General features: G+C 40.5%; 1 protein-coding gene across 2 annotated transcripts in view; it reads left to right on the forward strand.

Annotated features, from left to right (window-relative positions):
* Positions 1 to 3,904: 3,904 nt before the first annotated feature.
* Positions 3,905 to 25,305, forward strand: part of LOC139763874 (uncharacterized) — a 33,794-nt gene continuing 12,393 nt past the window's right edge. The window contains exon 1 of one of the 2 annotated variants that reach the window (XM_071690260.1): positions 3,905 to 4,377. The gene's annotated coding sequence lies outside the window, so the exon portion shown is untranslated. Of the gene's footprint in view, positions 4,378 to 12,303; positions 12,560 to 25,305 lie in introns of those variants that run through there. The other variant, XM_071690261.1, reaches the window with a different exon arrangement.

Consider the following 25,305-nt stretch of genomic DNA (forward strand, 5'->3'; position numbering starts at 1 on the left):
TCGGCCTAATATATGAGTTAGCTAGTTGTGAATGTGTTATCTAGCTTGAAAAGTTTTGAACAATTTTGCAGGTGTGAGGTAGCTTTACATGTGTCTGGTTGTTGAGCATGTGTTTGCTGGACGGTGTCATCGAGTTTAACAAGAATTGGTCAGCTTTAAAGTGATAGCAGGCTTTAAAAGTATTTGGTAACTTTGCAAGTTCTACTTGGAATTACAAGTGTTAGCTAGCTTTTTAAGTGTTAATTAACTTCACAAGTACGAACTATTTTCGGATTGCACTTTGAATATCAGACTTAATCATTCTGACAGTAGCAGAGTGGCGGTATAAAGTCGCTAATTTCTTGTCAGATAAATCAATAATGGAATTGAATATAAGAAATCAAAAAGCCATTGACTCTATGGTATATGAGCTGCCAAATATTGGAAGCTAAAGTACGCAAAGGCCCGTTTTGATGAGAAATGAGATTTTAAATGATTTTTGGGGGAAATGGCATTTGATAGACCAAACTGACACTCTAGTATAGCAACCACTTTTGAGACTGGAAATAAGTTTTTCAGTAGTATAGATCAGGTATACTTTGACGGAAGAAATTAATAACAAATGCCTATTGTACGTACGTCAGTGGAACTATCAAATACCTTAAACGTTTTTATTGTTTATGTATCACAAACCACATAAAAACCTCACGGTAAGGCAAGATATGTAGTACTGGTAATCACATATGGGTACATGAGATAGATAACAGAAGACTTAATCTGCTAAAGGACAATGATAGTGTCTTCAGTCCCTAATTTATTAGCGAGAGACAGGACACTAAGTAAAAAATCTTCATACCTTCCCCTATTGATGCAGACAGGATCGTAAAGAAGGCTCCTCCCCCCACCACTATATAGACAGGAGATGGGAAGAGGCTAGTTAAGTAGAAGACTCCTCCTCACCCACCACAATAACGATTGAGCAGTAAAGCAGAGGGTTCCTTTCCATTCTGCATTACGGACAAAGACAGGATGATAAAGCAGAAGGCTCCCCCCAGTCATTGTTTGGGATCGAGACAACAATAAAGCAGAAGGGTCCTAACTGCGTAGTGTTACAGCAAAAGCTTCCATCCGTCACTCACTACTTTCACATGAAAGATAAACCATTGCCTGTTTATCATTTATCATTGCCCTGCATTCGAAGTGGGGTTACTGGCCACCTCCACTCGCTGAGGTGTCAAGGTCCATAAATCGCTGGATGAAGCGTGCAGACTGCGGGACTGTGGCGGCTCGTGGTGGATGCTGCTAGGCTGTGGCCGTCAGGGAGAGAGGGCTTCCCGTGCACAGGCTGGGGAGTATCGATGCGTCAGCCGGTGTGGCGAGTTTTGGATGGGGAGGGGCTGGGTGTTCTGCGAGAGAGAGAGAGAGAGAGAGAGAGAGAGAGAGAGAGAGAGAGAGAGAGAGAGAGAGAGAGAGAGAGAGAGAGAGAGAGAGAGAGAGAGAGAGAGAGAGAGAGAGAGAGAGAGTATGAAGGAAAAGCGAGACAGGTAATAGGTAAGGCGGAGAAGAAATAGAGGTAGAATGAGAGTACTTTGAGATGTCACGTGTCCATCTACAGTATATCATGATATCGTCATTCCTTCAGATTTATGAAAAATTTTAATGAAGGTTAAAGTATATAAGTAAAAATGGCTTTCAGATAAAAGTGCGATTCTAGAATTCGAATTTGTTACATCTGCTTACGAAAATATTTCGTGTAAACAATTATACTGGTATTAAAACGTAAGAAAACATCAAATATCTTCCACACAGAGTATGAGATGATCTAACAATAATACAAACGTAACATATACCGTTGCAAGTTACCATTCCTAATCAATAAAGTCTATGTATATGCCAATTATTCGTAAGCAAGTTTGTGGGAGTGGTTGACCTTCAACCTCGGGCCAACAGTGAGTCCCCGAGCGACGTCTAGCATACTGAGTTTCCTGGTTGGACTCGGCCCTCGGGTGAGGTAGGACCTGCTGGTGCGGTAGAGGCGGCGTCACTGCCACCACGCCCGCCTCCCAGCACCTCCCACTGTAGCCGTGTTCGTTGGCGCTTTTGTAAGACGGTTACATAAGTTAATGTGCGAAGATGTCAAAGCCACGTACCTCATTGTTCCACCTGCATGTATGACACTGTGAGTACGTTTGTATTCAGGCGATAGACCGCAGGTGTTCTACATCATTTATGAGAAAAAGTCAGTCGACAGTTCCAATAAGCGCATAGTCAGACACATATGTTTAAACTAAATTTGTTATTCCCTTAGTCTTTTCTTTCTTTTTTTTCACTAGTCGCTTACCTGCCAATGACCTCTGCTGTTAGTAGTACCCGACAGATGTCAATATTCCGTAATATTTATGGAGCAAACTCCCTGCACTTATGCCAAATGTTAAAAGCTATCGCAAGCTGATCAAGGCCAAGATCGTAAACCAGCACGAATCACAGCCTACAAAATATACGCCGCTTTTTCTCTGCCTCTTCTTCTGACCTGGCTTGATCTCGCCAGCCAGCCTGTCTTGTTTACACTCAAACGTTCCTGGGACCATGCGTGGCAGAGTCGTAGAATGATTTGCAGAATCGGCAACTACTGCGTCGCCAGTCTATTATTCCTTTACCTAAATACTTCAAACGATTCTCCAGAGAATTTTACTGGTTTCTACCTCACCTACCAAGAACTTCCTCTCTTGGCCTCATCTCAAGTTTCTCAGGAAATACCATTTTCCATAACGTGATTGAGTTCAGAGAACTAGGTTCCACGAAATATAACATGAACGTGTGCCAACTGAACCCCTCTCATGAGAGCTAAACGAATATCTCTTCACAGGAACCAAAGAGCATCACCTCTGGAAGCATAAATAGAAACCCTCACTTCAGCTACGATAATAACCTCCCTCGTTACATTACCAAAAGGTCACTCATACCTAGGTTGCAACAGAATTCTTATAGCCTCCCTCAGGTTCTTGACAGAAACTCGGCCTTCATTAAGGGCCAAGTGAAGACGCCTACTTATGAACAAGTAGAACTCCCTTTCTCAGATCTCAGGAACATCTCTTCATCTGGTCGGAAAAGAGCATCACAACTTTTTAAGGAACCTAGACTCAAGTAGTACATTAAAAGACCCGTTCTTACCTAGCACCCAAATGATAATAATAATGATAATAATAATAATAATAATAATAATAATAATAATGATAATGAAAATAATAATAAAAATAATACAATCAGACACTAAAGAATATTCACTTCTTCCCCAAAAAGTTTAGAATGTATATGAGAAGTATGGTACAACTTGAGATGATTTACTTTATTCTTTCGGATATGAATTCATTCCACACAGTCCAATTCAGGTTAAGCAATAGCTACACGCTTCAAGGATTAAGTATCGGGTACTTGCTTACTAAACCTAAATCTCTGATAGATTAGGCTAGAGTAGTCTGCTTGTTTCTGAGCAACTTAACGCATTTTATGACGCTCAGATGCTCAACTGAGCAGCATGGGTGAGAGGGCGAGAAGGCCTTTGTTACCTGCTGATGAAAAATATTACTGGGAAACGCCCTATCTGAAAGTAAGACTTATACATAGAGATTTATCTTTTCTAAAGAAAAACTTTATTGACCCAGATATATATACATATCAAATAATTTTCATGCTTCAGAATCGTTAACTTACCAGGTTAGTTTTTGAAAGTGTATTTCTTTAGGACTATAAAACTACTCGAAATTTCGTTTAGAATTCGAAATAATTCCTTTACTGTGCTAGTGTGCTTGAACTGATCTCAGAGATGTGTAGGAAGAGCAAAAGAAAGGAACAACAGCGGTGGCAGCAGCGACAGTTGGCAGCCACCACCTTACTCATTATAACGAACACATCGCTCTCTCTCAACCCCCGACCGTCCCACCACCACACATGTGCTCGGACAACACACCCACCGCTTGCCTCAGTCAGTCGCCAGCTCTGAAAGTGGGAGGACGTGTAGCAAACTCACACTTCACATTAACACGACTGCGTCTGCCTCATACAGAGACATTCCTTAGTTCTGAAAGACTTTGAGAGTAGACAAAGTACTGGCGAAGGTACCTTTTATACGTTTTAGAACACTCATCGCTCAGAAAACGCTTTTCGGATTTATTGTTTTCTGGCGTTGTCATCTTGAACGTTTGATAATCAACTCTTCGCTAACAACAACGTCAGTCAAGTGGTCCACAAGTACCACCCGTTACACGGAACAAGCAAGATTACCTCTGGTGTTAGAAAGAGGAGCAACAGGTTGTAACTCACGAACCTACCCGTCGACCCAGAACTTCGTCCACCGTGAGCTTTAATTCAAGAGGAAGACTTATACCTGCAGCCATGGAGGTGAGTTATTACCTTATAGAGGTAGTTGGTGTACTTTATATGTAGACTGGGTGGGTAAAGTGATTTTGCCTTTTTACCATGTAACTTGAGTGAAAAGAAACATGATATCTTTGAGTCACGAACTGGTTGTTTCGAATACACCTAAAGGCCATTTTTCCCGTATAAAAAGGTTGAGATTGAAATCATACCTGTCGTTATCAGTTCATTATCAAATGCTGGTGCGAAATCTCCCTCGGTAAGTGTCACTTGCCTCTGCGATAAGGAGACCCAAGTGCTACAGTGGGAAAACAAAGTGATGATAGATTTTTGTTTACCACAGCGTTAAAGCGATACTCTGGGATTACCGTAGTCCGACAAACAAAGCGTGGATGGGGAGGTGTTTACCACAGCAATACATAACCAAGGGGTTACTGTGAGCCAACTATAACTCTAGGTCTATTCTTGTGAGCCAACAGGAACTAAGATTACTGTGAGCCAACAATTACTAGGATTACTGTAGCTCACCAGTAACCATTTGAACACTGTAACCCAACAGTAAACATAGGATTACTATGACTGAATAGTAACCTCTGGATTACTGTGGCTCAACAGACAAAGTAAGCATGAGGTCGTGTTTACCGGTGGGTGGGCGGCAGGTGATCACGTGCACAGCGGCTGCTCACACCCGGGCTGGGGATGTAGCACACGTGCGCCCGGCCGGCCCGAAGGACTGCGTCGAAGGGCATCACTAGAAGTTGGGCAATGCCTTACATGGGGCAGAATGTTGATTATGTCTCCTACGGTTCTTTGTTAAGGAAAATTTGTACCTCATATACGCCTTGTTTACCTGTGAATAAAAGGCACATATCTTAATGTTGCGGTTTATAACAGACGATGTTTATTAATGTGTTTAGTATGTTCATATGGTATAGCACTATCCTTTAGTATACATCTGTGGCGTTTCATCCTAAGTTGTATTGGACTTGCATGACAGGAGAAACAAATATGATACTCCAGGCAATCTCCCACTGAAGTTCAAAGACTTGAAAAGCATTAAGGAAATATGCTCTAAAAAAATTAAGTGAAAGATCCATAGTATTGGTTATTTCTGCTAAGTTTTGAATTATAATGTGTTTATGGACCTTAAGACCAAGTTTGTGTTTGATATTGAGACATGAGGTCTATGAGGATATCATATTGTTAAAGGTCTCAGTTAACGGGACATGATTAAGCTTGTTCAGTTTCATCGTGTGTTGCAAAATGTTTGAATGAGACACTGGCTGAAGCACACTGTGTGGACATGTGAACATCGAGTGATGGCTGGCATCTGGAGGTTGGCCCAAGGCTCCTCCGGCCAACACACCACAGGTCTGGTAACTCCAGTCAGGTTGCCACATCCTCGGGTGCGTCGCGTCATACGTACGTACTGGTGATGTCATCCTCGCATCTAAGGAGTCAAGCCATGCTAGTTTTTTTTTTTTTTTTTTTTTTAGCGAGGTAGCATTAAGAACAGAGGATTCGGCCTTAGAGGGAATATCCTCACTTGGCCCCCTTCTATGTTCCCCCCCTTTTTTTTTTTAAGAAAAAAACGGGAGGGAAGGATTTCGAGCCTCCCGCTACTCCCTTTTTAGTCGTCTTCTATGACACGCAGTAAATACGTATCCATTTTATCGACTAACCCTTAGGGGCGGATGAACAGCTAGGTTGACTGCGGTCTGCATGCTGCAATCAGGATTCGAACCTGTGCCCTCGACTCTGGGCGGCTCGTGAATGCGTCACGGTCAAGGAACGCTAACTGCAGCACCATGAGATAGATCCAGCGCCATAGAATAAGAGTCTAAACTATAAACCTTCGATGTTTTACTTACGGTATCGTTACTAGGAGGTCGCTGCATACGTGATCTCTCACTATGGCTGGTGGATCTGGGTACCAGTGGCAACTGTACATAGATACGGTGGAGCTAAGAATAACAGGATGCGATTTCCTGTAGCGGAGATAACATTTTCAACGATGTAACATTTATATTTTTTTAACATTTCGACGTACACATCTGTTTTTCATTTATCAGATTTGTAAGGATTCATCAATTTAACGATTAGTTTCAAGATCACTGATTACATAGTTTGTATTATCTACTTTGCGGTTGTCACTGCAATAGTGTTACTTGGCAACAGTAAACCGATGTGGGTTCAGCTGTCCCAGGAATGAGTGGATAGCATAAAGGAAAAGTATGAAACGTAGTTAGTAAAGAAACCACTTAAGGTACTGGACGAACACAATAAACCACCTGAAGACTTGAGAGTCCGAAGATTAACAGAAATAACGGCTTTTGGGCAGGACATGGACAGGTGACTTGCACTGTATTGGTTACAAGTGGATTAACATGGGTCACCTTCCAGTAAGTCTGTAGTCTCCATTTTTTTTTTCTTTTTTATCACTGGCATTTTCACAAGGTTGGTGTAGAAAAAAAGATGTAGCATCTGCCTCGTGTCCAAATCGTTGAAGGATATTAGACGTAACTTGGCTCTGGTGACTGCTGCTTCATGAGATCTCAACGCAGAGAATGAACATGAAAAGTATATCTGATATGAATTAGGGCAATATGATGATATGGAAAAGTATGGTATTCCTTTGGGTTAAGAAATTATTCACTTGATCTTATTCAAACTGCATATCCTTCCAGTCGTCTCTGAGACAAGATACGTGAATTTGAATATTATTTACATTCAAGAGTAAAATTGTTAATACGTAACTTGGACCACGAGTCCTTTCAGACAAAAGTATTTTTGGACGTATGTACGGTAGTGAAATGGCTTGCTGAGCTACAGTTCCCTTGAGGCTACATAGCTATCTGTATCCCAGCATGCACAACGGATATTAGTGCTGTTGTCCCCAAAAGTCACTGTGAATCATACTTGTAGACTTTTGAGGAAATCTTTGAAAAAGAAAGAAATTTAGCTGAAATTTTACGCAAAGAGTTGAGAACAAGGATTTGAAGATTCACACAACAGCTTCCATGTTGTAAATTACAGCCATAACACTGATTTTATTGCGTCGTCTTGGGAGCGTTATCATAGTAAGACAAAGGAAAGCAGACAAACTAACATTTCTGCTTATTATAGTGTCTTCTCCTAAGTTTATGATAAACGTAGCCGTGTAAATGTATATGATGACCACATGCAGAGAGAGATAAAAAAGGCAGTGTTTTTATAGAGATTCGGGATTATTTTGATAAATTGAGAAATTCATTTTAAGGAAATCTAGGTGCAACTATGATTTTTTTTAATACTTTTTTTTTTTTTTTTCTGGGAGCATATGGGAAGGGCGTCGGCACCAAGAGTAGGAAGTTGAAGGGTATTAAGGGCACTAGACGACTCACTTTGCTTGTTCTGAAAATAGGTGTTTATTGGACCATTCTTCAACAATAATACCTTACCTTGTAAGATTTGAATTCGAATCACCCTTATAGTGCCGACGTTTATGTAATGACTGCGGTATACAGGGAGTGCTAAGTCTTTCGGGCTGTTCCATTGGTTATTGTGTGTCAAGGCAGAAATCTGTACATAAAGTTTTAGGAAGAATCCGAAGTATTTCGAAATATTTCTTACTTGAAAGTTGAAATAACCAAAATTAAATGACATACCGATTGTTGCAGGAAGGCGAATATGTGTCAGGATCCGGGCCAAGGTTATTGATAGACAACAAAGCATGTCAGATGTATCACATTTTGTATCATGTCTAAATATATAAGCTGTGAAACTGTGTACCTGCATGTTGTTAAAACTCGTGAACGAGGACATAGTGTTCACGTGTACAATTCGTGAAAGAAATACTCATTCATATTTATTATTAAGTTTAACCTCTGCGTCTTCATGATTTCCTTCATTGAAAATTATGTGGACCCTTCTTTTCAATAATCGATGGTGCTTCCTTTTTCTTGGTGAACTAGATCTTTATATGTTGGGAGAGTGTTTATTTGCGCTCTGGGGCAGTCTTGAGTTGGCAGTCTTGATGTGCTGTTATTCTTAACCGCTACACCCTTGAGAACTTAAGAGTTCTAAGAACTCTTCTAGGACTGAGTTAAAACAGGAAAAGGACTTAGAAAGATGAGAATCATATTTGATACTTTTTATTTTTCGTTCATATACCAGATAGATATTCTGTACCTGACTTCTTTCAACAAATACATGATACAGAGAAGCCTGTTTCTCTCATGGCAGCCTGTCATACAATAGCATGCTTTCTACTTTTTACGTTTTCAAATAGAGGCCACGAGATGCAGTGGTTGTGATACGTGGAAAGGCGTATCTAATCGCACAATCTCGACAGTATTCAGGATGTGAGATGTTATCTTTTTACACGTTCTAGTACATGGTGTAAGTGTTATCTCTGAGATGTTTCACTTTTTTCTTTCTCTCACTTTATCATTAGTGTCGTGTTTAAGCAGTTTCCACTAGGGCCCTACATGAAGATTTTCTTTGTGGCCATCCTACACAGGTTGTCATTACTGAGCTCAGATATGGAGTAGCTTGACAAACAGAGGTATCAGAACGGAAATAATGAATGTCACTGTGCAATAAGATACGGAGTGCATTAGAGTAGGTGGAATAGAATGAAAAGTAATGAAATGTAAGCATTATGAGGATTTTGTGTATAGTGAAGGTATTAATCTTAAAAGTAGGGAAAGGAAGCGTATATTTACTTGTGTAGGTCTATGCCAAAAGCAGCAGAACATTCACTAGGAAGTCATGGGAAACCCTACAATGTTTGCAGTGAACCCTTCCTGATGGTATCTTGTTAGTATGTGTTCCTTTCAAACATTACGCTAAGCCTTTTCAAATACATTTGACTTGTTTTGTCTTTGCGTGGGTGTTCAGTTACATTAACATAAAAGCTGCAGTATGCTGATAAGAGCCTCAAGAAACCCTAAGCATGCTCAACCAGAAGCGATAGGACGTGTTTAGCAACGGTGGGAAGCCCTGGACATGCACCCGGAGCTTGCGGAATGTAGGCTGACAGATAACTCACTCCAAGCCAGGAATTTTAACGTTAGACCCCGTAGCTGAAAGTGGCCTGCAAATTACCCAAAGATGAGCTTAGATTTCCAACAAGGGTCCTTGTAGTGTAGCAAGGATTTCTCCATGCGGAAGTCGAGGTAGACGTTATCGTAGGCATAACACCAAACCTGTACACGACATTAGGACACAAAGCGGAATAACCTTGGGGAAACCAGCTGTAGCAGGTAGGTTAGCTTGTTACCCAGGGAGAACAGATTACTGGGGTCCATGTTACGGAAGATAAGGCTGCGTACGCCAGGAAGCCAACCCCCTTCACCTTTCCTGTTACTCAGCCGCGCTTCCCCTGGGAGTACTTCGTGTTAAGCATAACAATGAAGTGAATGTAGGATGGAATTAAGGGCCGCTGAACAAGAAAGCAAATTTCCACGGTTAACGACATGGTCTTGTACCTCTTTTATTAGCACATATGGTAGATTCTATCTGCCCTTAAGAGCTTTCTCGTGAAATTTTTGTTTAACTCAGTATTATATTACGGGAAGTCATCAGTACCAGGTGTCGTTTTTGCTCGATGCTCCTCAACAGCCTAAACAATGGTGGGAAGATCAACGTGGAAGGTGAGTCGCTGAAAACTGACACACGTCAAAAGAAATTTTGCAGTTCACTTTCTCCTTGTCTGAGTATATATATGTGTGTGTGTGTATTTTTTTTTTGTGTGTAAGAGCGATTAAGTAAAATAAATATGTATATATGAAAGGTGTCCAAATAACTTGCGTTGTTGAGCATGTTAAAATTACTGAAAGTTCTCAAATTAATTGTGAGTAATATTTGATCAGGAACATTTTAATGTGAGAACATATCTTACGCCATTATTTTTTTTACTAGATTGTCTTACACACGCTCATGCTAATACTGCAGGCAGCGTGGTTAGCATAGCACTATATTGCTCGGTCTCGATTTTTGGGTTGCTTAGAGTTGGCAAGTCCCATACATGAAGATCCCGCATTGGCGCCATATTCCGCAATGCTGTAGTTGCAGAGATAGCTCTATAGTTTAGTATCTCTGAGTTTGGGTAAATCCTGCTTTTCGTTATATATATATATATATATATATATATATATATATATATATATATATATATATATATATATATATATATATAAATATATATGTATATATATATATATATATATATATATATATATATATATATATATATATATATATATATATATCCATTGTTGCTGAATTTTTTTTCTAAGTTATGATTAAATTGTTGTTTTTGTCTGCAAAAATGGCGTTTGATAGTCATAATATTGTCTGAAAATAGTGCGTGGAGATGAAATTCTAAATTTGGTTCGTCTTTACATGTGTGTGTGTGTGTGTGTGTGTGTGTGTGTGTGTGTGAAAAACTAGCAGGTGAATATTGTAAAAACCTTAAAGGTACCACCCTAACACAGTGCTCATGTTCAGCTTCACAGCACAGTATTTCCCATGGGCAGACCCCCTAGCAACTCATCCGTGGCTTGATCTCCCTTCCTGCCCTGGGATTTCTAATATTAATTCCCTTCCCGCCTGTTATGGTGTAGCCTGTGTACCGGCTGCCAGGTCCCCATCACACCCTCTCGCGCCCTTCTCTATAATTTCCTCCTACCTGTATTAATAACTTTATTTCTTTGGCTTTTTTTCTTTATCGTCATGTCGTATCATAAGGTAAAGGGATTTTGGTGAAGATATGTAGTTTACCAATGTGAATTTGAAGGAAAAGTTGCAAGACATTGTATGGAATTAGTTCAACAATATTAAATTAATTTTTTTGTGAATTCTTACTTATTTATCTTAAATGAAGCTGTTAATATATTTTCTTGTAAATCCCTTAGACACGTAGCACCGCTACACCCAAAATGTCCTTGGCATGTACAGTATGTTTATTTAGAATGCTGCTAGTACGCAGTGTCCGCCTTTACCCTCCTATAACCTCATCCAATATACTTACCAAGCCTCCACATGTTCCTGCTACAATATGAGCTCCAGTTTTCTCTCCCCGTGGTTTTGTGTTTCTAGTCTTTTACCTAGACTTTGCTAATCCCCTCCTTTTACTTTTTTGCTCTTCCTGTTTTCTACTATAGTTGTGTAGTTAACACTGCATAATATAAGAAAATCTGTTAATTGTATGTGCTTTGAGGGTGTATATATATATATATATATATATATATATATATATATATATATATATATATATATATATATATATATATTATCCCTGGGGATAGGGGATTAAGAATACTTCCCATGTATTCCCTGCGTGTCGTAGAAGGCGACTAAAAGGGGAGGGAGCGGGGGGCTGGAAATCCTCCCCTCTCGTTTTTTTTTTTTTTTTTCCAAAAGAAGGAACAGAGGGGGCCAGGTGAGGATATTCCAAAAAAGGCCCAGTCCTCCGTTCTTAACGCTACCTCGCTAACGCGGGAAATGGCGAATAGTTTAAAAAAAAAAAAAAATATATATATATATTTATTTATATATATATATATATATATATATATATATATATATATATATATATATATATATATATATATGTACTGAAGCCAATGTTCGAATGTCCAAATGGTGAAGTGAACCAATTGTCCAACAAAATATGATTCTGCAGTGTGCATTTAGACGAACTTAAAGGTATAAAGTATTCGTTACATGTTTGGTAAATGTCGAAGCGAGGCGCAAAATCTCACGGGTGGAGATACCTATTTCTTCATGACCAATTGCATTTTCAGGTGCATATATTATTTCAAAGAATAACGACATATACTAACACCAAGATTTGAAGAAATACCTTGAGAGGTCCTGCAGGAGGAGGGAGGAGGAGGTGGCGGTGATGGTGGTGGAGTGGTGGTGTGTTTGGCTGGATCAATATTTAGCGAGGCTCGGCCCGTGTGGGGAGGCAGGCAGCCAGCCAGCCAGCTTGCCAGCCTCTAGTTGTGCCCCGACCCACCAGAGTGCACCGTCACGCGTTCCGCCTCCACCAGCCTCATGCGTTACCTCTTCACTGGGATTTGAACGATTTATTCAGTGATGTCTGAGTGCTCTACAATTGGTTTGTGATGTGTGGTGATCTGGTGGTTTAACAGATGGAGAGACCTTAAACTGGCCATGTCTTGAACTGCAGAGAGCTTCGCTGGATATCTTGAAAGTAGGTGATGATGGCGTAGTACAATGTTTGCTAGAGTTCACGCACGTACTCCTTGTGGTAGTGTGTTGGAGCCTCATAGTGACAGTGTGATGACATGTGGTGTAGGCCATATCCGAAGGCAAAGAGGACGTATGAATGATACTTAAGAATGTAGAGTGAATGAAAGAGATACGTGCGTTAGATAGCAAATGTAAAATCCAGTATTTTTGTTGTGTATTGAAAAAAAAAAGTTGAAATAGAGAAAGTGGCATTAGTGAAAGGAAAGAAGGTAAAATTCACGGGAAGTAAGTGAATCATTAAGTAATGTTTCATATTCAAGGAAAAACAGGTAGTGTGTGTTAAATGAACAAGTTATTTGCTTTTTAAATAAAAACAGTGTTAATGAAATACTGAAAGGGTGGCTGCTCAACACAAAATATTTAGAATTGTGAGTAACGTGGACGCTAGAATGGTATGTGTACGATGGTCTTCCAATATTCAGTTGGCCCAGAAGGATGCGTCACTACCCACCTTTGGCCCGGTTGAAAAATACATATTTTTAAAGTCCTATGGAATATGCAGTAATCTAAAATTAAACGTTAAATTTATTCATTACTTTCGACCCAGGCTTCAGTGAACACAGCAACGTAACAGCGGATTGGAGGCAGATTCGAGACGTCAGTTACCTTGGCAACCGTCGCAAGGTACAATTATGGGGTAAATTGGCCAGGTGCATGCAAGAAGCCTTGGGAATTTACCTGGAGAACGATGGAGGCATGAGGCCTGGATCTCATGGCATTTGTGTAATCTTTCTTATTGTAATATTTTATTGACGGAAAGTATTAACCTACACAAGATCATATGATAAGGTTTGGAACTTCAGACTTTGGATGACAATCGCATCAAAAAAAGAATTTGGATGACCTCAGACACAATTGATACAGGTGAAATAGCAAAATTTTGGCCCGGGTTACAGAATTCTGAGAATGACTAAATTTGGCGTATCACCAATAGATTTTACCTGACCCCTTGAACACCTAGACCATATAAATCCATTTTTCAGCATTGAAATATTACCCTGACTGAGCTGTAATTAGGCAGCCTTGGAAGACCTCTGTCTTGGCACACACACACACACACACACACACACACACACACATGTATAGGTGTAACGAAGATAGAAAAGGAAAATTGGGTGTTCACCACTTGCTTCAGAAAGATGTTTAAAACTTTACGCTTACTCTACTAGGGTAATTGTGGCCAAGAGCAGGTAATATTCCATTATCCAAGCCTAGTAAGGTCCTGCGTCACAAACGAGCAGGCTAGCATGACGAGACGTGATTTGGAATACTGATACAGACTGTTGGATCAAAATATAGATTTCTCTGACGGTGAGAGTCAGCTGCCTGGACTCTTCTTTACCGCAGCCTTCTATGTAGGTACGTTCTTAACTCCCAGTTGACAGGGCAGGGTCATGTCTCATCCATCAGTGTTGCGTGGTGCTGTTGAAATGTTGTCGAATTTAAGGATTCAGCAGAATAAACATTTGCACTTCTGATTAAAAATTTTGCGTCTTGATTCATATGCAAACACCATTTGTAAAAAGCAACCAATTTACTTTGCACCCTAGCTCATCCTGTGGGCAGTGACGTTAGAGGTCCGGGAACACCTGAAAATATTGAATTATAGAATGTTACATTTTGAATGAGTTATTTACCGGTGTGTACAGTAGTACATATATCTTGTAGTGTATAGTTGCAATTATCGCAGGATTACTAATTTTACAGCAGGCACGTATGACTTGGGTCGGGCCACAGTATCACCATATCACCACGGTGTTTACTGAACTCGTTTGTGGAGGAGCACATATAGGTTTCCTCTTGCATGTTAGTATGATTATAGATGTCAGAAAAACAAGAAGCCAGCCAACACAAGGACATGAATTTCTTGTCCCGAGTGTTGCGGTGCCAGACGTAGGAGTTGAGGGATCATATAACAGAAACCTCTGACGCTCTGACTTGCTTAGATGTTCTTACGTTGCTTTGGAAAACACGGTTATTGATGAACGGAGCTGGAGATTGATTTAAGGAACTATGTTCAAATTGGGTATTGCTGAAATTTGGAGTCTGTAGTAATATCAAGATTTTCACTTCTGAGGTAAAGTATATGATCTATATTGAATGCCAGGTGGAATAGATCATCGCTCCAAAGGTCCTCATCCTTTTCCTTGTCTCGGTCGGTCGGTCGGTTGTGTGTCTGGTCATTTCATTGACATATGTAATATTTTACATCGATATTTGATTAACCTTCGCTATTAAAGAAACTAAGATGGTCTTCCATGAGAGTGCCGTTGTTTTGTTTAGCTAGCTTTGCTCTGGAGAGGAATACCATCAGTTATACTCAGTTCACCAGTGATCTTTATACACTGTCCTGAGTTGTAAATGCAGAATTTATACTTTGCCCACCGCACACAGCATTTCTAAGCGTACCTTGGGGGTTCGCAGAACAAGTTAAACTTACCCTGTAGCTTCTTCCGGGTATTAAGAAGTTAAAGCTGTTGCTCTGCATAATGCAGGTGTTTTACAATCTGGTGGTCATCTTGTCTGCAGACCTGACCCATCACACTTAAATTTCAAGCTTTAAACAACCCATGACTTACTTAAGATATTTCCCTGCTTTCATTTTACGCCAGCATGAGTTCAAACTGTTAACCTGTTATGCTCAGTTACGACAGTTAGACGTATGAGGAAGATGACCTGATCGTTGAACTAACACTTAATGGCCAGGGGAAGGGCAAGAACATTATTATACTCAAGAGATATGCTGTCTTACTCAAGCAGAATGTAAGATTTTTTTGTGCCGAATCACGTGCTTCTATTGTGTTCCGGTGATGGAATTCAAGATCAAGGTTTCCGCGTCAGTTGATTGATGGTTTGTCATGGTCATGTTTTGGCTTCGTAATTATTGACAGGTGAATATCATTCAGTTTTTAACGTACATTTAAAAGGAAAAAGTAAATGTGTTGGTGTTGGGATTCTCGAATGATTGAATAACTTTGGGTGTGATATGTAACATTTGTGAACATAATTTGTTTTCTGGGGTGAGATTTACTTCGTGTGTAAATCATATATATATATATATATATATATATATATATATATATATATATATATATATATATATATATATATATATATATAATGTCTTCGCACCTCTCTGAATATACTCACACCTTAGCCTAAGCCAGCTATGTGTGTGTGCGTCTCAGTTGTCTTTTCTTTCAACTCATCTTAATGTCATGCAGAGTTTTGCTTTGGCATGTAAGGGCAGAATTTTATTCATTATAAAGGGGTATCATAATAAAGTTTCTAAGAAGCTTTGTAGATTGGAATCATCATTTGAACTGTCTCGGCCACATGCTTTGTATTTTCAGTAATTTGAAGGAAATCACTTCTGGAATATATTACTGGGAATTATATCATTTGTTGTATCTGTATAACAATTATGATATTAAAACCAAAAATAAGTTTGTGTGGGTAATGTAGGTAGGTAGGTAGGTGACTTGTCTGTTTAATTTTCTCATACCTGCATCTTGCCTTGCCCTTCACCTACTTTCCTTTCGCTTCATTTGCGTCTGACTTCCCAGTTCGGCCTTTTCCTGTGTTTTCATCATTGTTGCCCAGTCAGTTTTTTTTTTCCCTTGTATCATATTTATCATTGCTCCTAAGCTTCACATTCTCAGTTATTTCTGTAATTTTATAACTTACTTTGTTTTCTTAAGGTTTGTCACTCAGAAATTACTACTCTTTTTTTCCCCTCTGTTTATTGGCTTCACTCCCCCTTGCAACACACCTGTACCCGTCTCAGGCAGGCGGCCCCAGACCCTCCAAGGTCGCGGCCATCTCTTCCTCCCGGCATCTCTTCACCTCCTCCCTTACTCCACCCTGGGAGAATTAACACTCGTCTCTCGACAGATGTTGTTGTGGTGGTGACAGTGGTTCATTATTATATATATTTTTGTCATGATAACAATTGGGTTAGCTTGCCTTTGAGTCTTTGATCAGTTAGGTTTGATTTTACTTCTACATGGAAAAGCTGTTGCTACTATTATAACTAGATTTGCATGCTTGTATGGTAACCTTGTCATCAGAAACGCACTTTATTTTCAACCATTCCTGCTTTTGATTCATGTGTATTTTCATAAAAAGAAGAATTTCCCCTTGCAGAATACGTTTGGGGTTTATGGTAATGTGCTCTCCTAATGCTTGTACTCCTTATCTTTTAAATAAACTAAGTATAAGGCTCTATAGCAAGAGAGAAAATTAAGTAAAACAAGTTACGGTGGTAGGTAACGTGTCACTGATCTTTTATCCTCTTGTTTCCAGTTCTTATTTCGCCTCACCGTTATGAATTCCTTTATCAGTTTCCATATCACTTATTTTGCCGTTTTCTTCTTCATTACTAGTGTTAACCAAAGTTAGAATTACTGCTTTTCCCCGTATGATTCCTCTTCAGTAGCTTTCATCTTTTCAGTTCTGCCTCAAGTCTCTTCCTCTAGACTCCCCCCCTCCTCCCCTCTTTTTTCTTTTTTTCCCCTCAGTCCTCGTTTCAGCTGACTCCTTTCGCGGGCAGTTGTTTCAACCCACTCCAAGGTGAGTGCCGTCTCCCAGCACCCTCAACCTCCTCCCGAAGATGTTACCGTCAGTCGTGTTCCCTCAGGTCACAGAGGATGACACCAGCCTAAGTGACTGTAGGACTTGATTGACCGAACGCATCTGTCCCGTGACTAGCTGTAATGATGATACGTGGAAGAGATGCTTATTCAAAAGATCAGTGAGGCAGTAGACTTTCCCCTTCATAGTGGTTTGTCATTTATTGAATGTTGTATATGACACGTCATTCAGCAGCGCTAATTAGCTCCGTCTTAATTTACCCACAGATTAGGAAGGGGGTTGGTGGAATGAGCATAATTATAAAGATGTCAACCGAGGCTGACCGGCATTCGGATCTCACGACGTAGATGGCGTCTATGACCCTACCTCTGGGTCTTGAATCTTTTTGCCATAGACTGAGTAGATTTTCTACCTCCAGTGTTACATAGAACTATGTGACCGCTAAACAGATGCTGACGATTTAGATATAGTTGAGAAACTGTCGCATGAAAAATGATACCATTTAATTGTGACAGATTTTTGTTCTCTTATCTAGTTAAATCAACAATGATATAGTAAGATTAAATGAATTTTATTTCATTTTGGGTAAAAAGGTATGAAATGTAATTTTAAAAGCACTTCGTTCAAAAGAATTCAAAAGAATTGCATGTAAAATGTACAATAATAGAATTTCGTTACCCAAAGGTGGTGGAGTAGTCGATTTCATCCATCTTCTTGGGCCTATGAAGTTGAAATTAATTAATTTAGGAAGCGGGTGCGACTATTCCTGCCGGAAACTTTGCCTCCGGCCGTTTCGAAACCTTACTGTGTCACTTGCTGTCCTCCTGTGTGGCAAACTTAAATTGATTCTTTTGTTGGACTTAACGTTAGTTGTTCATTAGCAAATGTTTGGATGTCCTGTTATTATTTAGGTTTCTGTTTTATTCCTATAAAGCGATGTAATCTTTTTGTCCAGAACTTGTAATCTTTGTAAATTGGATTTTCGTAGCAATGCTTTCCTTTACGTAGTTTTTGTTTGTTTGTTTGATTGTTTTTGTGCTTATAAAACATCTCTACCATATTCAGAAGCTCTCACAAATAGATTTAGATTTATTTCCGATTATGTATAGCCTGGGATCGCGCTGTCTGTCACACTTGGGAGCTGGGGGAAATGGATGGCTTTGCTAATAACCAGATAGCATGCAATACACACTAAAGGAGAATTCCCTTGATGTAAGCTACTTGTCAGTTGCAATTGAATTTTGGGATTAGTGAAACCTCGTCCGAGTATTCGGTGATGCCCAGGCCAGATCTGATTTAGGTTTCCCTGTCAGTCCAATTGGTCTTGCTTGCAGTGATTGCTAAAGCTAGGTCGTGTTGTTGCTCGCTGGATATTATCAGTGAAATATTATTTAACTTCAAGAAGGAAGGCTGTTATAGAGTCCATGGATTTGTAGTACTCAACCTTTCGAAGAGTTGATATGATTACATATTAACGTGTGGGCTCGAGTTCTGCGAACATACATAATGCTTCATCATCATTCCCTAATGGTGGCTGATGAAAAACTCACAATAAACACTGGTGTTAATGATAAAGAGGCAGTGATCAGTAACCATGGTGTTTCATCTTCAGTTGACGAAAGGGGGTGCAGTTTCTGCGTAGAACTTCTCGCTTGGAAGGAGGCCATCATTTCCTTTCTTTCCTTCCTGAATGGCCTGTTGTACTAAATGTTGTTGAAATATGAACTAGTTCATTCATGGAGGTCGTGTCACGACTAATAATGTAATGTAGGTTAGGTTTCTGAGACCAGACGGTGTTACACAAACTGTGCAATACAGAAACGATGATTAAGCTTTTAACAGCTTGATAATCATCAGCGATAATCGTACAGCATAATCCAGTACGACTTCCTGTTCAAGGGGCACACGAAATTCATAACGTGAAAATAAAGAATCAAAGAGGGCGGCGTGTGGTTGGGTAGTGAGTTGGGTAGGTAGGGCCGGGAGTATAGATGTGACAGTTGTCATGAAGGTTGATTGGCGGGAATTGGCGGTAAGAGGAGCGGTGCAACAGACTCGTCCTGCCCGAGATATCATTGTATAAAAGTGCGAGGAATCTTCATACCATCTGACAGGCGAGCTACTCGATTTCGTTGAAGATTTTGGCGGGTTGATTTGGTCTATTGAGGGGCGTCGGTGAGCTATTTATGCGGTCAGGGTCGGTTCGTCTGACATGTTGGGGTTGTGGCAGTGGCCTTTTCTGTTGTCGGAAAGATGTTAGGTCTCTCGCGTTTAAGTGAGTTGTTTGAGGTAGTTGAGCGTTTTGTCCCTGCCTTGCATGACAAAGTGTATCTGTAAAGACAATGTATGCTGTTTGTATATACGATTTTTTAAGTTTTGAATGTCTTTGTGATATTAAGTTGAAAGAAGAGCTAACAGCTTGGCTAAAAGTGATTAAAGATTTCAACTTTGGAAGAGCCATACATACTATGGTAAATAAGGAACTGGGGACGTAGGAAAAAGAAGACTAGCGCACGGATTTTATCTGTTGGCAGAAAGAGACCCAGAAGGTAAACCATATACTGAATGATTATCAGTGTAAGCAGGAAAGGCATATGGCGTTAAGTTTGATATATATTAGTGTATTGCGTATACGCACACGGCCGCGCCATCTTCCCGTAGGGAAAGAGACATCGGGTCAAATAAATCATTTAGTTATGATGACATACCTAGAACTGGTGGGAATGTGTCTAGCGCCTGGGCTGTCAAAGAACAGATAAATCTCTCTCAACCCCACCGTCCCGCCAATAAACCCCATCCATCCTTCTCCCGTTCCCTCCTACAAACCCCCTCTCACTCCCGCCCCCGAAGAACCCAAATGTCACTCATCCTCCCAGCCGTCTCCGATAGCACCTGCGGCCTGTATCCTTGCCAGTTGTGAATATATCTCGGGGCACTCGTATTCGACGAAAATAGCTACTCAGAAAAGCTAAAATCACAGGAATATTGCTCTTTTGTATATCTTGCATACCTGATGAATATCAGAGAGTTTTTCTCTGTAAAATTATCCTTTTATAGTTGTACGCGGAATTAGTTTCATATTACATTAGTGTGGTACGATTTTGTAACTAACAAATTTGTTGGTTTATGTTACACGTTTATACACTTAAAGATATGGACTAACTTAGAAAATGCTCCTTTCTTGTGATTTAGTTGTTCCTGCTCTCTTATGCTGCTCTGTTTGCATCAAGAGATCCGTTCAGTCCTCAAATCATTGACCTTGTCTACCCATCCTACCCTTAAACCTTGCTGTGTGCCCTTGTATCCAGCTTTTCCTTTGTTCTTATTTCCTTTTTTCATTTTTTTTTTATTACTAGATGTAAAAAAAAAAATTGCTTCCATAGCGACATAGTGGATCCACCACGTAATCCACGCGTCTCCTATTGCCTTTTTTTCTTCTTAATCTTAAGTATCACAGCTCCATCCCCATTTCTTTGTTTTGTACACCCTTCTGTTCATCTTTTCCCCCGCCCATCATTGACTCTGTTATTGTTCGACATCCGTGAATAAATCCTCCGCTTTATCATATTATTTTCAACTTTGTTTCAACATTTTTCGGTACAAAGTTTTGGATTATGCAAACTGCGGACCAAGCATTTTGACGGGTTCCCATCCTCGACCGCTAGGCTCAGGAAACTACTTGAAATTTCGCTCGAATTTAAAAGAAAAAACTTTTAACCACGCATGGAACCTAGAGGGTAAGTATATAACGGAGAAAATATGCCGTAAAGAATTTATGATTATGCCCGATCTTGGGGATAGTTTAGCTGTGGATGCGCGATAATTTTCAGATTATTTCATATTACTATAGAGGATAAAGAAACGCTTCTTTTTTTTTGTTACTCTAGGCGTGTTGATTAGATGAGCATGAATTAATACGGGAGACTGTGCTGTTTTTTTTTTTATATTGTTACTCTTGGTGTGTTGATTAGATGAGCAAGTATGGATTGAGTGAACAGCATACGTGTGTGGGTAAATGACCCTTCACATGGTTAATTGCGATGACTAAGAATTGCACCTGACTGCGTGTGATTCATGGGGTCAGGGGTTTAGTTGGCTCAGCTTAGTGACTGTGTCTGAGCTTGTGATTCATGGACCATCCGTGTAGTCATAAGTTGGATGTGAGGCAGAGCTTTCCTAAAAGAGTATCACGGACCGTCGTTGTTGCTGTGGAACTCATCCCGGATCCATAATGTTAGAGTGGAAACTGTGTTAAAACTCTATCTCGAACTTGTTGTGTTGGAGTTGAACCTTCTCGCAGACCTTTAGTGTTGGGATAGAATCCTATCCTGTACCCTAAAGGGAAATGGAATTCTATCCCGGACCTTTAGTGCAGAAGTGAAACCCCATCCCGGACTGGTAAGGCTGGGATGGAGCTATATCCCGAATCCTTATTGTTGATGTTGAACACTATCTCAAACCAATACTTTTGCGATGGAAGCCTATCCGGGGCCCTTAGTGCGAAATGTATCGTGAACCACTACTGCTGGGACGGAGGCCTATTCCGGGCCATTAATGCTAGAGTGAAACTCTGCCCTAGATCCCAAGTATTAGGGGTAGAACATTATCCTCTTTTGCACTTTAAATGTCACGAACCACGTAGAACGAACTGATGCTTTGACAAGTGGGTCATGAAGCAGGACATGGGTGGGCGGGAGTACTTAGTGTGGGTGCGTCAGCAAGATAAAGAACAGTGGCTCACTCATCCGGTCAGCATGAGTTGCTGAGTTGCTTCATGGCGCATCCTCCCATCATAAGTTTTCTACTGAATATGTTTTATTCGAGTTATTTAGACTGTCGAACTTTGATGATAAGGGTTCAGTCTCTGTGAAGAAGAATGAATTACCTTGTTAATGGTGGATTACCTTGACCAGTAAGAGCGGATACTAAGAATTTTCCGTTATTTCTCTCTCTCTCTCTCTCTCTCTCTCTCTCTCTCTCTCTCTCTCTCTCTCTCTCTCTCTCTCTCTCTCTCTCTCTCGTGGAAATATCAGCTTACGTTGTGGCTTTCACGAATCCCTTCACCTGAGCTGCTTGGCCCAGCGTTCCGGGAACGCCCGTGTTGTTTTACTACAAAGTCTGGACCACTTTCTACCCTTGGTTACACACGTTGTACCACTGTGGTGCAAGTTCTGGTGACCACGGTAATGCCGGGTTCTCCCTCCCTTACTGTTCGTAAAGGCGAGGTATTTCGCTTTCGCTTGGGGTTTTTATGGGGCAATTCGTCGATCTAGGGTGATTTCGTGGTAGTTTCGTGGCAGACGTTCGTTTCACCTTGACAGTTCGTCCAGCTGACGGGTCCGTTTCCGGCTGTTATTATGTTTGTGAAATGATATATTTTGTAGTGTAAAAATCATTTTGAAGGGTAACGAATGTAAATATATAAGAATATTGATAAAGAAATAAACATGGATTTAGAAATAAGATTGCCTGAAAAGGGTCTTCGTTAACAGCTTGCGTTTGTAAAGTACCGGAATTTAGTTAACCGATTAATGAATGAGTGTTCAGTTTACCTCTTCTTCCTCGAATTGGTGCCGTATATGAAATCCTCCACGGTTTGCGACGTGGTCGAATGTTAAAGAAGCTAAGAGTAGCAGTTTCAGAGGGCAAACAGCAAAATGGAGCAAGAGAGAGAGAGAAGTGCGTGTGTGGTGGCGGCCGCTGGGGTCATCGATTGTCGGCGGCGGGGCTGGGGAGGGAGGTGTTCAAACCGTGCCTCGCCTACTGTGTTATGGGAGAGTTTGAGTCCTCTTTACTCCCATCAATCTGACCCCATCTCAGCCTCTTTTGCTCTCTCTCTCTCTCTCTCTCTCTCTCTCTCTCTCTCTCTCTCTCTCTCTCTCTCTCTCTCTCTCTCTCTCTCTCTCTCTAAAAGAAGTGGAGGTATTTTATTTTGTAAGAAGACCAAGGCTTGTATGTGGGGGCTCTTGTACTTTGTTTCGGGATAAAGGAATAAGCCCTTCCTTTTGTGGTTGAATACAAAGAAGATATTCAGACCGGTTGTTGAGTGATACCTTATTTTTTTCTCGTTAAATCGGATGTGTTCCAGCCTTTTACCGAGCATTCATAGTGTAGTCAGTAGTCTGACATGTATCCACTATATCCTCTCCGTCATGTGTATTTCAAATGCTGGTTCAGTATCATAACGATAAAGCACATGGTACAGTTGGATTACAGGATTAGGTCAGATAAGGTATGAATCACTGAATAGTCTTGATTCACTTGTACTGTACGATAAGTGAGATATGATACGAATGAAGAATGGGCTCTGCATGATCGAAACGAATGTTGCAGAAATTAGTTGGGAGTGAAATTGACCCAAACTTTATTTACCAATCACTGCCGGAAAGCAAGCTCATTAAAAGCAGGAACTGAATATGCGAAGACCTGAAAAATTATTAACAGAGTTCAGATGAACATTCACAGGGTTCAGATGAATATCCTAGTTGTAGCAGTGTTCAGATTATAGCGTTATCCTCAAGCGGGTGAATGGTTGAGTAGATGAAAAATGACCGCCTCCGGTGCTATGTTCTTGACTAAGTTATGTAGTTATTGTTGTTTTCACTCGATAAGACATCAATGCTTCATTCTTGAAAAAGTCGCCAAGTTTGTAGTAAGGATCTGGCACTTGCACGTTCTCTGGAATCTTCGCGAGGTGGATGTGATGACGCCGCCTTCCACACTAACCTGCCACAAGACTAGTCAGGAAATGATGATATTTTACAAAAGAGATAGACTTTGATTATTACAGAACAGAACAGTTATTAACATCCCAATTTACTGGAGGATGATCGTATATTATTTTTTTTCTTGTACGTAATGTTAGTTTTTACATTTTCCGCTGTTATTAAACATCAAAAGCTTCAAATCAAGTCGAATTTATTGTGATTTTTCTTCACATTTTCCTGTTTTTGTTGTTTTCGGTATCCTGTTTAGCTATTCTTTACTATTTACTATATCGCATTCCTTCTCAGTACCTTGACACGGTTACCTCATTCACATTTGTGTCCATTCACGATTTCTAGTCAATTTGAGATGACATACAGCTTCACATTCCACTGTACTGACTGCCCCCGTGTGCGTCGATCTTGTAACTTATGATTCGATGTGACGTTGTGCTCCCGTTCATCCGGCACCACGAGAAGAAACAAAAGAAAATGTTTATTGATCAGGCGGGGGCAGTCATGGGGCAGCGGTGGACTCTGCTCTCATGCAACTTCGCGATTCACTGTAATTTGGAGGCTAGGTTCGCGTGCTCGCGAATGGGAAAGCGCGGCCTTCCAGCTAATGTAAGACCTGTCACAGAGTCCTGGTTGTAACGTCTTTCACTATGTAAGCTATTGCATTAGAGCGTCAGAGCGCAACCGTTTTATATCTTCAAGTAATTTAGGATGGTGTTCAATGACATGTTCGGGTGTTACGAACTCTGTGTAACAGTTTATGGCAGCACTGTAGGTAGTGATGAAGCCTTCGTGATGAAAGCATTCATTCTCCCGAGCCTCATCATGGTACCTCTGCTTTGTGCAATCATTTCTGAGCCTGATGCGTAAACGCCTCGAAGAAAGTCTGAACGTTTAGGGGCACCGTTATTTATTAGTATACAGTCTGATTTGAGAACGTTATGTGTACGTATATAGATATATGTTTTTGTGGTAGAGTAGCTTAACGGAGTGTACACAATAAAAGGCTAATGGTGGTTTAATGAAGTCTTTGATGAAAACATTTATTCTCCGGACGCTCATTGTGGTACATCAATGCTTTGTGCAACAGTATTATTTGCTTCATTGTGTAAACGCCCATTAGGAAACGTCTGAAACACACTAGTCCCAAGTAGTGGCATGTACACACTACTACCATGTTTGTGAATGTCGCGGGTCCTGGGGCGTGGCCACAATCCTGTCTGCTTGTCACGACAGCTTGTCTGTGAGCGCCGTGTTGCCACGTCTCCGTTATGGTGGTTGTACCGAGCCTGACGTCGCTTCTACCCGGTGTTCAGGTGATCATGTTATTATTATTACCGGAAGTAGTTCAATAGATGTATTTATATTTGTGTTA

This window comes from Panulirus ornatus, chromosome 48 (genome assembly GCF_036320965.1).
Source record: "Panulirus ornatus isolate Po-2019 chromosome 48, ASM3632096v1, whole genome shotgun sequence".
Classification (NCBI taxonomy): domain Eukaryota; kingdom Metazoa; phylum Arthropoda; class Malacostraca; order Decapoda; family Palinuridae; genus Panulirus; species Panulirus ornatus.